This window comes from Haemorhous mexicanus, chromosome 28, assembly GCF_027477595.1.
Source record: "Haemorhous mexicanus isolate bHaeMex1 chromosome 28, bHaeMex1.pri, whole genome shotgun sequence".
In the NCBI taxonomy this organism is placed as follows: domain Eukaryota; kingdom Metazoa; phylum Chordata; class Aves; order Passeriformes; family Fringillidae; genus Haemorhous; species Haemorhous mexicanus.
The window spans coordinates 1,514,003-1,529,272 of NC_082368.1; the positions used below are offsets into that span (position 1 = coordinate 1,514,003).

Consider the following 15,270-nt stretch of genomic DNA (forward strand, 5'->3'; position numbering starts at 1 on the left):
ATGTATGAACCTATTGTGAAATGACATGCATATGTATTTGAGAGAAAGATAAAAAGTATCTGGAGTTCCCAGAGGTACCCACGTCTTTTAAGGAAAGTAATCTCCACATGCATCCAAGGCTGAAATAAACATACCAGCTTTACAACCCTCACAAAGGTGTAGAGTTTGTTTGCTTCTGCAAATCACCTGCTCACCATGGGACCCGAGGAAGGAGAGGAATGATGAGGAGGACTCCATCTTATCAGAAGGCTAATTAATTACTTTATTGTACTATATTATTCTATAGTATATTACACTATATTACATGTGAAAAATGCATATTTTATGATTGGCTTTTTGCAAATATTAAAATGAATATTATATGTGTAATGTTAGAAAGTTATGCTGTATTAATTTTCTTAAGTAGTGTGTTAAATATAGCTTTAGGTGATAACATAATGTTAAAATAGAAACTATGCTATGCAAGATATTTTTTTAAAGAAAGGACTCGCAGTGAGATTGCAGCCACAGGACATCTGAATCTCTCAGAGAAAGGGAATTTATTTCTCCATTATCAGAAGAAATGAACTTCTTCCCGCCTCACTCAGCCCTGAAGATGCCGTCAGGATTCAGAGGAAGAAGCTGACACTGCCCAGCCAGAATCCTGTGTTTGAATGGAATTTATGCATCATGGATGAGGTGTATGAATATGCAGCAGGCTGTTGTTTTTAAGGGTTAACCCTCTGTTAACGTGGGGCCTTTTTTGGGCTTATTTTGCCCAGAAAAGGTACCTGGACTGTCCATAACTCTTTGTTTCTATTGTCTCAAATTGTCCTAATCCCAATTGTCCAAATTATTATTACTCTAATTATATTACTACTTTTATACCCATTTTATTACTATTAAACTTTTAACATTTTAAAAATGAGTGATTGGCGTTTTTCACAGAGGGAAGGGACTTCCTATAGTATTTGCATGGGCCCCCAACAAAGGAGAGGAATGATGAGGAGAACTCCATCTTATCAGAAGGCTAATTAATTACTTTATTACACTATATTATTCTATACTATATTACACTTGAGAGGAGCAGTGGGTTTGTCTTTCCAAACAAGCTGTGGGTCTGCTGGTAGATAAAACCAGCACTGGGAGATAAAAGAAACAATGGGAAGGATTCCACTGATTGATGAATGGAAAATGATATTTGCTTTTACCAATAAACTTTAGGTTTGCTGATAAATGAAATTAGACATTGAAAGGTGAAAGAAACAATGAGGAAGAAAAACCCCTACATTCCATAAGAATTTTAAAAATTAAAAGGGAGGGTTGTACATTAGAGGGGAACCTCTGGTATCAGGTGTTTTGGGAAGTCTGAACCTCCCAAGTACCTCAGCCAATGGGGAAAGAGAGAAGGGAAATGAGGCTGAGAAATTGGGATAAAAAGGAGGCTGCATCCTCCAAAAACTGGAGAGACCCCAGGGGAATGCCCCATGGCCTCTCACTTTATTAGAATGAAGTCAAAGGAGTCCTCTGTCTCCTTTTTAGACATAACCCTCTGATGTTTATAAATTAATTTTCCTAACACACTACATTACATTACATCTAAACTGAACCTGCCAAGCACTCAACTCTGCACACACTGCACAGAATCTCATGACTGTCAGTGACAGTCCTGACACACACACACACACACCTGGCCCTGACAGGCCAAGGAAACAGAACACCATCACTGTGGGTAAACAGTCTCCACATTGCATTCTGCTGTGGCACAAACACAGGCACAGCAAGTGAACAGAATTGTATTTCCTTTCTCTGAGGTTCAGAGAATGTGAAAACCAGAAATATTCTTGGGAAGAATTGTGCCTTGCTTTTCTCTGTGAGGAGAAATGTGGGGCTACAGACTTCCCAGTGCTGACCAAATTCAGGGAGAACGTGGCTGAAAAACCTTGGGTTTATGACTGAGATCTCCACATGAGAAAGGCACAGAGCAGAAGAGGCCACAGAAATTATCAAACTGCTGCTCTAGCTGCCCTCTGCTCTGGAGCCAGGCTGGGAGAGCTGGGGGTGCTCACCTGGAGAGGAGAAGCTCCAGGGAGAGCTCAGAGCCCCTTGCAGGGCCTAAAGGGGCTCCAGGAGAGCTGGAGAGGGACTGGGGACAAGGGATGGAGGGACAGGACCCGGGGAATGGCTCCCACTGCCAGAGGGCAGGGATGGATGGGAGATTGGGAAATCCTGTGAGGGTGGGCAGGCCCTGGAATGGAATTCCCAGAGCAGCTGTGGCTGCCCCTGGATCCCTGGCAGTGCCCAAGGCCAGGTTGGACATTGGGGCTGGGAGCAGCCTGGGACAGTGGGAGGTGTCCCTGCCTGTGACAGAGGGTGGCTCTGGATGAGCTTTAAAGTCCCTTCCAACCCAAACCACTCCATGATTCTGTGCTAATTGAGAGCAATTATTGAGAAACAATTTTAACTCTGATTAAAGAAAAGATTGCTCTGAAAATAGCCTGGGGAATATCTATTCTGGCCACGTGTGGAAAACCAAACAAATATAAAACCAAAGGATATTCCCCAAACTTCTGGGATGGGGCCCAGCTTCTCCAGTGTCCCTGTGAGTTGTGTTTTGCCTGGTGAGCACCACAAGCAGAACACACAGCAGCTCCTGGGCTTCTCCTGGCACCCCTGCTCCAGTGCATGTGGCTGTGACAGTGACAGTGCACGGCACCAGCCACCAAGGAGGAGCCCCAGGCAGGGGAAGGAGGCAGGTGCTGCTGCCATCCTGTAAGCAGAGGAGCTGGCATTCCCTGGCATTCCCCAGGGATCCAGCCCCACCTGTACTCACCTTCCAACACAACCCACCAAGCAGAAGACTGTATTTTTTTTCTTTGCAGAATTGAATTGGAAGGATAACGAGCCTCCCTGCTCACCACAGTCCTGTCACAGACTTTATTTCCCTCTGAGAAAGATCCCCCAGCTCTGCTGGTGCACATCAAACCTTCTATCTACAGAAGCATTAATTAGCTACCCAAGGCTGTTTGCAACACGACAGTTGCTTTGTGAAGCTGATGTCAGAGGCTCTCCTGACAGCTTCACTGACAGTCCTGCTATGCAGCCCAGAAAACTCATGCAGCAACTAGTGCAGGGTTGTGAGGGGCTGCTGCTCTCTAGACATGCTCAGTTTAAAGAGAAACACAGAGATTTTGGGTCCCAAACCCTTCAAAAGCAGAGAACTCTCTTCTTTCACCCTCTGTCAGAGCTCTCTCTCCTCGCTGTCCCTGGGGGATGTCTCCCTTCCCCTACAGACACAACCCACGGAGCTCTGGCTGAGCCTGGGCAGTTTGTCAGCACCCAGCACTTTATGGAGCATCAAACTCATCAGAAGAGCCCATTTCTGCTCTCACACAGCAGAACAGAGCCCAGACCCTGCACAATGCTGCCCACAGAGAATCACAGCATTATAGAATGATTTGGGTTGGGAAAGACCTGAAAGATCCTCCAGTGCCATGGCAGGGACACCTTGCACTATCCCAGGCTGCTCCCAGCCCCAGTGTCCAACCTGGCCTTGGGCACTGCCAGGGATCCAGGGGCAGCCACAGCTGCTCTGGGAATTCCATCCCAGCCCCTCCCCACCCTGCCAGGGAACAATTCCTCATTCCCAAAAATCCCATCCATCCCTGTCCTCTGGCAGTGGGAGCCATTCCCCGGGTCCTGTCCCTCCATCCCTTGTCCCCAGTCCCTCTCCAGCTCTCCTGGAGCCCCTTCAGACCCTGCAAGGGGCTCTGAGGTCTCCCTGGAGCTTCCCCTTCTCCAGGCTGACCATCCCTTCTGGTGGAAGGTGTCCCTGCCCATGGCAAGGGGTGGGACTGGATGGTTCCACTGGATGCTTTCCCTTCCAAGCCCAGCCACTCTGGGATTCTGAGAACAGCCCAAGGTGACTGAAAGCAAGGAGCTCCATGCCAACCTCAGCCCCTGCCAGGGCTGCTCTCAGGGAGGCTGTGGGAATAAAGAGCATTTCAGGGGCTGAGGGAAGAGCTGGGGAAGCAAGGCAGGACATGGGACAGTGAAGGGACAGGCAAGAGCAGGAAGCACAAATGCCACAGCAGAAACTGAGCACACCAACCAAAGCCAGGGAGCTGGGACTGAGAATCCCATCCCTGTGTGCAGATAAAATAATAAACAACATGTTCTTTATTTATTCCTTGAGGCCATTAGACAGAGAGGAGGCAGCAGCCCCTGCACACGTGCTGTGCTCAGCAGTCACTAACCACACTCAGTTACCACCGTGGTTTCAGCTGAGATCTGGTGCAGCTTCAGCCACGCAAAGACATCAGAGCTGCTGGGGAGCTCAAGGCTCAGAGCTTCCTGCCTGAACCAGACTTGAACAAGGCCTGGATTTCACCCAAAATGTGTAAGGCTGGATTCAAGCTGGCATTTCCCTGTCTGAGGGCAGAGCAGGCTCTGAAACCCTGACTTTGACAGAATCACCAGGTAGGATCCAAAAACTGAGCATCCAAAGAGTACTGGGGAAATTTTTTAAAAGAAAAACAAAAAATATTTTTATTGCTTGAGATAGTTAAGCATAGGCTGAAGAGGCATAAAATGTACCTGTAAGGGATGTATGGACAACAAACAAAATCAACTGGGCAAAAAACCCTACTGCCAATTTCTCATTTTTGAATTTAGTAAGAACAGAAATGAGGAACAAAGGGCTCCAGGCCTCCGTGAACAATGCTTGGGTGTTACAGAGGGTCTCAGGAAAAGAACACACACAGTAAATCCCTGTAAGCTGCTCAAGGCTGCAGAGCCTCACTGCTGTCAGCTGTTCCCTGGACCATTTGAAACACAGAACAAAGTCTTGGTTTTGCTTCCTTGGGCTGGAAGCAGCCATGCTGTTCAGGGAAGTCTCTTGCTGTGGTTACTTCTCCCACCAGTCAGACACCCCTGGAACAAAGGCTGGAACAGATTGCCCCCATGTTGTATCAGCTGCATCGCTGCAGAAATTGGCTTCACAGCAAGAGGTGTCACAATTGTACAAACACTGGCCTCCCAAATCCAATTATCCAGCTCAGACATGCCCCTGGCTACACACACAGCAAACCATTAATGAAAAGCATGTTCTCAAATCAAGTTGTCCTAACTGGAGAACCCCCTGCCAGTGAGGACCTTCCACAGCACCGTGGCAGTGCCTCCAAGGTGAGGAAACAGTCAAAGGGAAGGACAAACTTCTTCTAGGGAACGGGGACAAATATTTTCTAAATTAATTGTTTTTCTGGTTTGGTGGCTTTCTTTCCCACTGCAGGGCTCACTGCAGCTCAAAGAAGCCCCTGAGTAATTCTGAGCTGCCACGGTGACCTGGCTGCCCCATGGTCCCACGGAGCCCTCCAGGGACATAGAATGGTCAATGCTGGGGACAAGAGGAGGTGTCAAGGCAGAGAACTCCCTGTTGGGCAGGTACTTTGGTAGCTGTGAGCAGCAGGACATAGATCAGACAAACAAGGATCACAGAATCTTGGAATTACAGGATGGTTTGGGTTGGAGAGACGTTAAAAATCATCCAGCTTGGGCAACCTTCCACTATCCCAGGTGGCTCCAAGCCCCATCCAACCTGGCCTTGGACATTTCCAGGGATCCAGGGGCAGCCACAGCTGCTCTGGGCAGCCTGTGCCAATGCATTTCCAGAACAAGCAGCTCCAGGAGGCTGAAGTGTTCCTGCCAACTCACACCTTCCTCAGGTTTGAATACTGGGAGAGCTCTACCCAATGCCCATTTTCAGTTCTCCCCCACCTCCAGTTCATAACTCAAGAACATTGAGCTCTGTAAAATGAAATTAAACACATCAGATTTCCAGAGGGAAGTTTACACAGCCTGTAACAGATTCTCCTGTTGCAAAGGTACTGCTCTGTTGTGTGTTGGGGGCCAAGGAGGGGCAAACCCCAACAGAAGGATTTGTGCATGCAGGGTTCTGCTTCTCCCTTTTATGGCTCTGCACCCAAGGTAGGATTCAAGGGATTTTCATGCCCAGGTCCAAAGGGATCCAGGAGATCATCCCTCTGAGACCTGACAGCCACAGGCACCTCAGAATTCCCACTTCAATCCAGCCACATCCCAGCCAGCTGGGGGCATCACAACATGCATCCTTACAGCCAGAGTAAAGCAGTCTGGGATGGCAGAGCCCTGTGCCATCCCTCCCACAGGCAAGAATAAATCCATACTTCCCTTACCCGCCTCCTGTGGCTTTCCCTGCTGGTTAACCTGATTTCCCATGGGAATGAGACTGAAGATCACCCTGTCCCTGCCTGACCTCCTGAGATTGCCCTGACAGCTCCTGAATCCTGAGGCAGCTCCCAGCCAAGCTGACAGAGGAGCAGCAGCCTCCACGAGGCAAAGTCTCTTTATCTTTCAGGAGAAATCAGCCACAGGGCAGAAGGAGCCTGAAATCAGAGTGACATTGCTGGAACAGCTTCAGCTCCAGTTCAGAGCCATCTGCCTCCCCAGATCCCAAATCCCAACCAGCAGCCACAGAGCCACCAGCCAAGCACCACAGGCAGAGGAGCCCAGGAGCCCTGGCAGCATCCCAGAGGGATGAGGAGGTGGAAATGTGTGGGGGGCACGAGGGAGGGGTGGAGGATGCCATGGCTCCCAAAGAACCAGTTTGATGGCAGTTTTCCAAGTGATCCCTCTGGAGTAGCCTCCAGGGCAGTGCCATGGATCAGAGCCCAGCCCAGGGACTGAGCAGGAGCAGAGGGACAGTGTGGCATTTTCAGAGTCCCCAGGACGAAATGAGAATCTGACTCCATGTTCTTAGAAGGCTAATTTATTATTTTATGGTATTGTATTATATTAAAGAATGCTGTACTAAACTATACTAAAGAATAGAGAAAGGATCTTACAGAAGGCTTAACAAGATACTAATTAAAAACTTGTGACTGCTTCAGAGCCCTGACACAGCCGGACCACAATTGGCCATTAAGTAAAAACAATTCACCTGTTGGATAAACAATCTCCAAACCACATTCCAAAGCAGCAAAACACAGGAGAAGCAATCAGATAATTATTGCTTTCATTTTTCTCTGAGGCTTCTCAGCTTCCCAGGAGACGAAATCCTGGCAAAGGGATTTTTCCAGAAAATATGACAGTGCCAGGACAGGACATGGAGTGGATTGTCCCCAGGAGGAAAGCCCAAGGAGAGAGGCAGGGGAGGGGAACAACCAGCAGGATGTGCTGATGCCTCAGTGTGAGCAGGCAGGGAAGGGCCCACGAGCAAACCATAGACACAAGAGTAGAGGCAATGATGATTATGTTGAAAATGGAAAGAAAAGGAGTTTTTGGGCTCAAAAAAACTCCAAAGAGCACCATAAACCAAACAACAAACCAAACAATATTCCCCATCCAGCTCTCACCCATGGTCTCTCCTCACCTCTTTCAATACCTTTGCTTTCTCTATGCTTTGTCCTCCTAAAATTCAGGGGAGCAAAAATGAAGAGGGCAATGGAAATCAGGATTGAAGGGCTAAGGGAGAGATAGAGAGAAAGGAAAAGGTTGGAAAAACAAAGTCTGAACACAGTTCCAACTCCTGGTCATTACAAAGAATATTTATTTCTATACAGCTGCTCCCAGTGAGGAAGTTCCTTGCTGTTCTTCCTTCACTCTTCAGAGACCTTTGCCAATTCCACAGTGTTTTAAATGTTTCATAGAAACATCACCCATAGAATCCCAAACCCCAGCTGGAAGGGACCTCAAAGCCCATCCAGTCCCACCCCTGCCACGTGCAGCTTCCACTGTCCCAGGCTGTTCCAAGCCCCATCCAGCCCAGCCTTGGACACTCCCAGGGATGGGGCAGCCACAGCTTTCCTCCAGTCCCTTTTATCCCCTCAGTTAAGGCCAACCCAAGGTGGAAGTGACCCCTGGGGACATGAAAAGCTCCAGACCAAGGGATCTCCTCCGACATAGCCCTGGCTTCAGTGATCCCAGCAGTGTTCCAAGGGGTGATCCCACTGCTCCCAGTGCAGCAGCTGCTTTGGCAGCTTCTAAAGCAGGGACTTGCACAAACAGCATTCAGACAAAGCAAAAGACACATCCCAGATTAAGGGAAGCACTGGGGTTTTTTTTCCTAAAGAATATTTAATTCACTTGTTTTTTGATTAAAATTTAATAAATTAAAATTCAGATGAATGGCAGGGGAGATCTGAACATACCTTTAGAATCAGTTTAAAAACCTCATTGAGCTTCCAACAGAGTTTCTAAGATTAAAGAAACCTCACATCCAAGATCACATCCATCACCCCAGCAGAACATAAATCCTCCACACCCATCCATGCATTACAGCCTTGTCTGCAGGCTGCAGGCTGTTCCATGCTCTGAATGTGCCATCAAAAAAAAAAAAAAAAAAAAAAAAAAAGAGAAAAAAGGGAAGAAAGAAAGGAAAACAATTAAATGGGCCCTGCAGAGCACAAGGAAAGCCAGCAGAGCAGTCAGGGTGGGCCCAGGATGCAGCCTTGCCTGTACATCTCCCATGGAAAAAGGGATAATCTAGATTTGACCTAGATGCTGCAATCCCTGCGAGTGCAGAGCAAAACCCACACAGCTCCCAATCCAAACACATGAGCGAGCAAACAAATGCCCAGGATTCAGCAAACAAACCCAGCTTGGCTAAATTAAACCCCAGAGTGGTATTTTGGAGCAGTTCTGCAAGGAACCAAACCTTGGGAAACTCCTCCATTCCTGCTGCACCACAAACACCCTCTCCCACCACCCTCCTTCGGCCCAGCCCAGACTGCTCCATGATCAATATTCCATCTGTCCCAGCCCATGGTTTGCCCTCCAGGCAGCCCAACTGGTGAGAATCAAAGAATTCAGGCAGGCATGAGGCTCGCTGCTCAGCTCTGGAGGCTCTCACACGGGCAGGTTATTAAATATTAAATATTAAATATTTCCATGCCAGCGCGGAGGAGCCGCATGTGCGGCGGCCACGGGGCCTCGGAGGAACTCTCCCATCCTCAGTGCCCCCAGGGCTGACTGCTCCAGAGGGGCACCTCCCCACAGGGCTGGGCTGGGATGGAGTGGCCCAGAGCTCACTCACAGCCCCAGGCTGTGATCTGCCTTTTCCTGGTTTGAGTAAATGTGGATCCCATGAAGGTTTGAGGCAAAGGATTTAAATCAAAGGCTCCCTGTTCTCCCAGATCACCTCAGAGAGCAGCGAGGGGGAAGAGCTGCTGCATCTGCTGAGAGCTGTTTTCTCTTTCCACATAAGTCAGCTGAACAATGTTCATTCTATTGCTTTGCTTAATAGCAACAATATTCCAGAGGCTGGAAAGAGAGAAGGGTCCCACTCTGAGATTAATTAGCTGGCACTAACAAGAGCGTGTTCAATAATGAACATAAACATCACCAAAGGAGCCGTGCTCCCGCAGCTCTCAGGTGTGGGATGCAGCCACATCTCTGCTCCAGGTCCCTCCTGCAGCTCAGCCACGGCTGCAGCAAACACCCCCTGTGCTCTGGGACAGGGATGAGATTTCCAACTGTGGGAAATTTCCCAACCATCCCCCCACATGGAGCTGCTGGTCCTTGGGTGCCCTTTGTGGTGTCCCATGCACACCTTGTTAATCCTGGCTGCACCCTGCAGGATTTCCTGCCTCTGGCAACACCAGGAACCACAGAATCTCCTGAAGGAATTGTGCTTTTTGCCCTTTCTTACACCACACTGGCAGCTCTGTCACAGCTCAAAGCAGGCTTAAAGACACCTTGAGTGCAGCAGATCAGAACCTTTGAAAATGTGGAAAGTTCAGGCACAACAAAAGCTCATTGCCTCCCATGAGAACAATGTGGAAGCATCAGCAGCAAGGGCTCAACCTGCTCTTCCCAATTTGCCTGGGGTACACGTGGATGAGCATGGGAAAAAATCCTCTCCAGCTGTGAAAGACAGAGATAGAACCTGGAATGGTCTCCAAGATCAGAGCCACCAAAGGTTGGTTTAACCAACTCATCACAGCACAAATGTTCTCTCTGATGCTGGCAAAAGGTTCAGGGAAGAGTCTGGGCTTTTCTTTGTGTTTTGTTTCTCCCCACCTGTATTGGAAATGGTAAGCCAAGCTTTAAGCTGGGTCACTGGCACAAGCCCTCAGTGGCTGCTGCTGTCCCTCCATAACCTGTCAGGAAACACCTCCTGTGTCCATGGAGGAGTTTCCCCGTGTGGCTGAGGCTTCCCTGTGTCCTGAGCTCCCTGGGCTGGTGGGGCTGGAGTGGGAGGGTAGAACAGGGAATGATGACATGGAATGAAGACACCTCAGCCACGGCTCTGTGCTGCTCTCCCCGCGGGCTGGGGAATGTTGCCATGGTGATGGCAGCTCCCGAGCCTCTGCAGAGCCCATCTGGCTCCACGGACACGCTGGGATGCCCAAGGACACCTCGGGATGCCCAGGGCACGTCCCAGGGCCGGCCCTGCCCCCGTGGCTGGGCAGGGTCCCAGGAGGGGCCGGGCTGCACTCAAGGACATTCCTGCTGCTTCCGTGCCAGGCAGGAAGATTTCAGAGCGATTTGCATGCGCAGCTGTGCCGGCCTGATAAAATGCCACCGAAATGTGGCAGTAAATTACAGTGACAGGAGCCATCATCTGCACAGCCCGCACGTGCCGCCTGCCCGGGCTTTCTTCCCCTAACAAAGCTCTGCTCTGCACAGCTAATGAGCCTGTGGGAGCCTTTCCAAGGGCAGGGAAAGCAGCAGAGCTTCGTGGTAGCTTTTTTTTTTTAAAAGATTTTATTTGCATGATTAACATTAGAGCTGCTCCATTTGCATTCAGGGTGACAATCACAGAGCTGGCAGAAACACAGGTACAGCAAATAAACCCTAAAGCACCACATGAAGCAACCTCAGCTGGGGCTGCTGGAGTGACCCTTTGGTGTGCTGTCCCTGCTGCCATGTGGGATTTGTGACACTGGACACAGCTCTCACTTGCTGAATTCTACTGGAGCCAGCAAGTTGCCACGGGTAAATCACATCACATCTGCTCACTGACTGTGCTGGGGCAGAAGGAAAATTACAGCCTGGAATCTCACTGACATTTTACCACAGAAAAAAGGGAGTGTGAAAGATAAATCTAAAGGTGAAGACACCCCAGAGATGTGGAACAAAAGAAAATAAAATTATCTATTTAAACTAAAAGAGAGAGAAGGCAGTTTTAATTCAATTGAGCCAAACTGGTAAGCACCATTACACAAAGGCAGCAGCACTGTTTGAAGGGTTAAGGGTCACTGGATGATGAAGCTCTCCAGATAATTACTGAGGCCCTTCTGGAAAGCCTCATGATTTGCAGGACAGCCATAAGCCCCAGAATACACATCATTAGAAAAAGAGCTGCTAAATGTGGATTCTTTCACTTACACTCATTCCTGTGCAGAGGAAAACACCCCTGGGCCCCAGGCTGGTATCAGCTGCTCTCACATCTGCCTCAGCTTGTGTCACACAAGTGCCCCTTGTCACAACACAACATTTAATCTCCTCTTGTCTTTCCCTTTTCCTAAATTACAATTTGAGGAACTCCAATGCAACAGAAGGCTCAGTTCTTTAAAAGAAAATCAAATCCTTCTAGATGTGCTCACAGTTTGCCTCCCTCAGCCTTTGATGCTCAAGGCAAAACTACAGAAGGAAAAAAGAGCAAGAATTAAATTTCCCTGTGAGTTGTTAATGAACAATTGAAAGCAAGTTGAGAACAGAAATGACAGGCAAAATTGCCTTGATGCTTTCAGAGCTCAGAAAAGGCCTCATCAGACCCCTCCTCTTTGATTTTTGATTGTACCTTTTCCAGCACTGCCCGACTCCAGCGGCCCCATCTGCCGGCAGCAGAGCCAGGGAGGGATCCCAGCCAGAGCTGGGAGCAGAGTTAGCAGGAAACAAGAGAAACACTGAAAATGGAGACAAAGTCAAGCTTTTGTCAGGTAGATTTAACACTGTACAAGGTCTCTAATCCATACCTATAGATACCAGCTCTTCAGCTGATGGGCTGTTTAATAAGCATTTAATGATTCATTGAGTGTTTCTTGGTTCAGCTGCAAGTTCCAGGACTCTGAAAAGCTCCTCTGCATCCCCTTGCCAGCCCCATTTGAGAGCCTGGTTGAAGAACCTCCAGTGAGTGAAAGCAGAGAGGGTTCAGCTACAGGGAAGGAGCTCCAGGAGGACATCCAGATTTTCTCCAGAGTCCTCAGTTCCTTGAACACTGGAGAAGGAGTTTGTCTTTATGATCCTTTATGTAGTAAGTTAGAACTGCCTGAAGATTTATCACAGAAAAATGACAAAAAGATGCCTCCATGTCCTGCTTCAGTCCTCAGGTAGACTCATGTTGGTCCCTCCCCACCCCAGGACACAGGGCAGGGAGGTTTGTGAAGCCACAGGACAACGTACACCAGCATTTCAATTTCTGTCACTTTTGCTGACTGTGGCAACAAGGAAACCCCCAGAAGCACCACAGTTATTCTACACCTGATGCCACACAAACCCACTGCAGCAAAACTCTTTGTGGAGCAAAGGAGTTGATCCATCACATCTAAGCAGGTTATTTACCTTCCAGGGGCAAAAAAATCCTTTGCCCTGCTGTCTTTGATGCTGAGCCCACTCTAGATCCCAGCCCAGACAATGTAATTCTGGAGCTGACAGCAAACTCACAAAACTGACAAGTTGCTGTTAAAATGGTGCCTCTGACTGGATTTATCTGAAGGAGGAGCTTGGAGCTCACTGAGCCATGATCTGCTCCCACAGCAACACAGCCTGGGGCTCTGAAATTATTCTCCAGTATTGCACCTTGCAATTTCCAAAAAGGTCACCCCTCAATTGCTCCCTGGCTTAAGATGAAAGTTGGAGTCACCTGGGAGCAAGCAGTCCCCCCTGCAGCTTCATTCCACAAGGAGCTCATTAGCTCACCCCATTCCTGGGGAGAAAGAGACTCTGGGTTAGAGCAGTGGCCCTGGGACCTCCCTGAAAGCATCCAAGTGGCTCCAGGCAGGAAATTCCTCCCCAGAACCCCTGGTGAGCACGGGGGAAGCACAGCTAAGGATCCAGGAACACCTCCCAGGGGCCATGGGAGCCCTAGAGATCAGTCCCAGGCCAGCCCAAGAGAATAAACCAGATGGAAAAGTGCTCCCCTTTCCAGGGAAGGAAGGTAGGAGAAGATGTTGAGAGTCCAAGGAAGCTCAGCAGCAGTACAGATGCTCAGAACAGGGAACAAAACTCTGAACAACAAAGTTCAGAGAAAGGCAGGGCCTGCATCCTCCACAGCCTGAGCTTGGCCTTTCCAGAAAAACTCACTGCACACAAAAGGTGCAGAATTCCCTACTAAAGACAAACCATTCAGCACAACAAATACCAAGAGACCAGCCCTAGACCTGATGCTTTCTGCTCCCATCCTGGTCAAACTGGTTGGGTTTCCAGGAAGGGAATCACATCCAATGCACACAGACACCACAAAGACGAGTGATCCACAGAACTCAGAGCTTCCGGGGGGAGCTTCTCCTTCAGGCTCTTCCCCATTCAGTCCAGCAGGTTTGAAGAGTTTGTGCAAACATGTGTTCCCTGCAGAGCTTTTGTTCTGTCAAGTTTTTACACCCATCTGTCAGCAGTTTCTGTTTGTGAGGGACAGGAATGGGTTCAGAAGTTCTGTTCTTTCCCAGGTTCCAAGAATTTCACACAAGATACACATTTTAGGAAATTAGTTTCTAGAAGTCTTGAACTAATCCCCTTTGCCTGGCAGGGCAAGGTCAGCCCCAGCATTTCTGCTCTTGTACAGACAGAGATTTCAGCAAGTGCTACCACCAGAGAACCATGGTGGTAGCACTTGGTGTTAAAAGGAGCCTGAAAGCTCCCCAGGTTCCATCCCCTGCCATGGGCAGGGACACCTTCCACTTGACCTCTCCACTTGACCCCATCCAGCCTGGCCTTTCAGGGACAGGGCAGCCACAGCTGCTCTGGGCATCCTGTGCCAGGTGTGGTGGGACTGGGCTTTAATGCCCCTCCTAATCCAACCCAGCCTGGAATTTTGTGTTTCCACATTTCAGCCCTAAGAGTTCTTCATGCTCCCAGGCATCCTCCTTCTACTGAGAAAAGAGCAAGTTTTTAAATAGTGATGAACTGTGGTATTTGCAGGGGTCCCCAGGACAAGGTGAGAGATGAGTGAATCTGACTCCATGTTCTTAGAAGGATAATTTACTATTCTATTCTATTCTATTCTATTCTATTCTATTCTATTCTATTCTATTCTATTCTATTCTATTCTACTAAAACTATACTAAAAATAGAGAAAGGATACAGCCAGAAGGCTTAACAAGAATGATAATGAAAAACTCGTGACTGACTCCTCGGAGTCTGACACAGCTGATGGTGATTGGTCATTAAGTAAAAACAATTCACATGAAACCAACCAAACATTCACCTGTTGGTAAAAAATGTCCAGCCACATTCCAGAGCAGCAAAACAGGGAGAAGCAAATGAGATGATATTGTTTTTTCTCTGAGGCTTCTCATCTTCCCAGGAGAAGAAATCCTGGCAAAGGGATGTCAGAAGCCAGGACATCTCTCTGGCTGTCCTGGATGGCTCCAGCCCCTGCCTGGGGGGGCTCAGAGACCTTGGCACAGAGCCCAAGACACCTGTGACTTTGATTTTGACCCATGGAGCAAATCACCACCTTTATATGAAGAATTACAAGTCAAGAGAGTTTAAGTAGAATAATAGTTAGTTTGTCACAGGGTGAAAAGTAGATTTTGGGGGTTTTAGAATGGGGGCTCGGGGTCCCAAGATGGAGGAATTTGGGCATACCCTGTCCTTCTTTCTTCTTCCTAGCCTCCATCTTCTGGGTGATGCTGGCACTTTTGGATTGGTTTAAGGTAGGAACTCACTGTCTAACATAGGTGATAGGTATTGGGAAGTTATGGTAAATAAAGTACACGTAGTTTTTAGTATAAAAGATAACACCACCCTGAGGGCAGTCAGTGTGCCTCAACCCAACCTGCCAGACAGACCTCGGCAGGCCAGAGAAAGAATGTTATAGCTAAGAAATAATAAACAACCTTGAGAACGAGAACAGAAGAATCCTGACTTTTTCTTCCCTGCCGGGCTGGGAAAAAAGAGACTTGTATGTATCTCAGAGTCACTCTGACCAGCAGAGATTCTGAGAAGGGATTTTTCAGAAAATATGACAGTGCCAATGAACAACCTTTTAGGTGCTACAGCTCCCACCACACCAAGGCTCCAGAGAGCACCATGGAAAGAGCCCTAAAAATACCCAGCAGTGACCAAAGTCTGGAATCTGTGCAGCAACAG

At 48.4% G+C, this 15,270-nt stretch overlaps 1 protein-coding gene across 4 annotated transcripts in view; it reads right to left on the minus strand.

Moving 5' to 3' along the window:
- The window catches only part of MYO1D (myosin ID), a 158,692-nt gene that overhangs the window by 74,553 nt on the left and 68,869 nt on the right, over positions 1 to 15,270 (minus strand). The gene's annotated exons all lie outside the window — the stretch shown is intronic.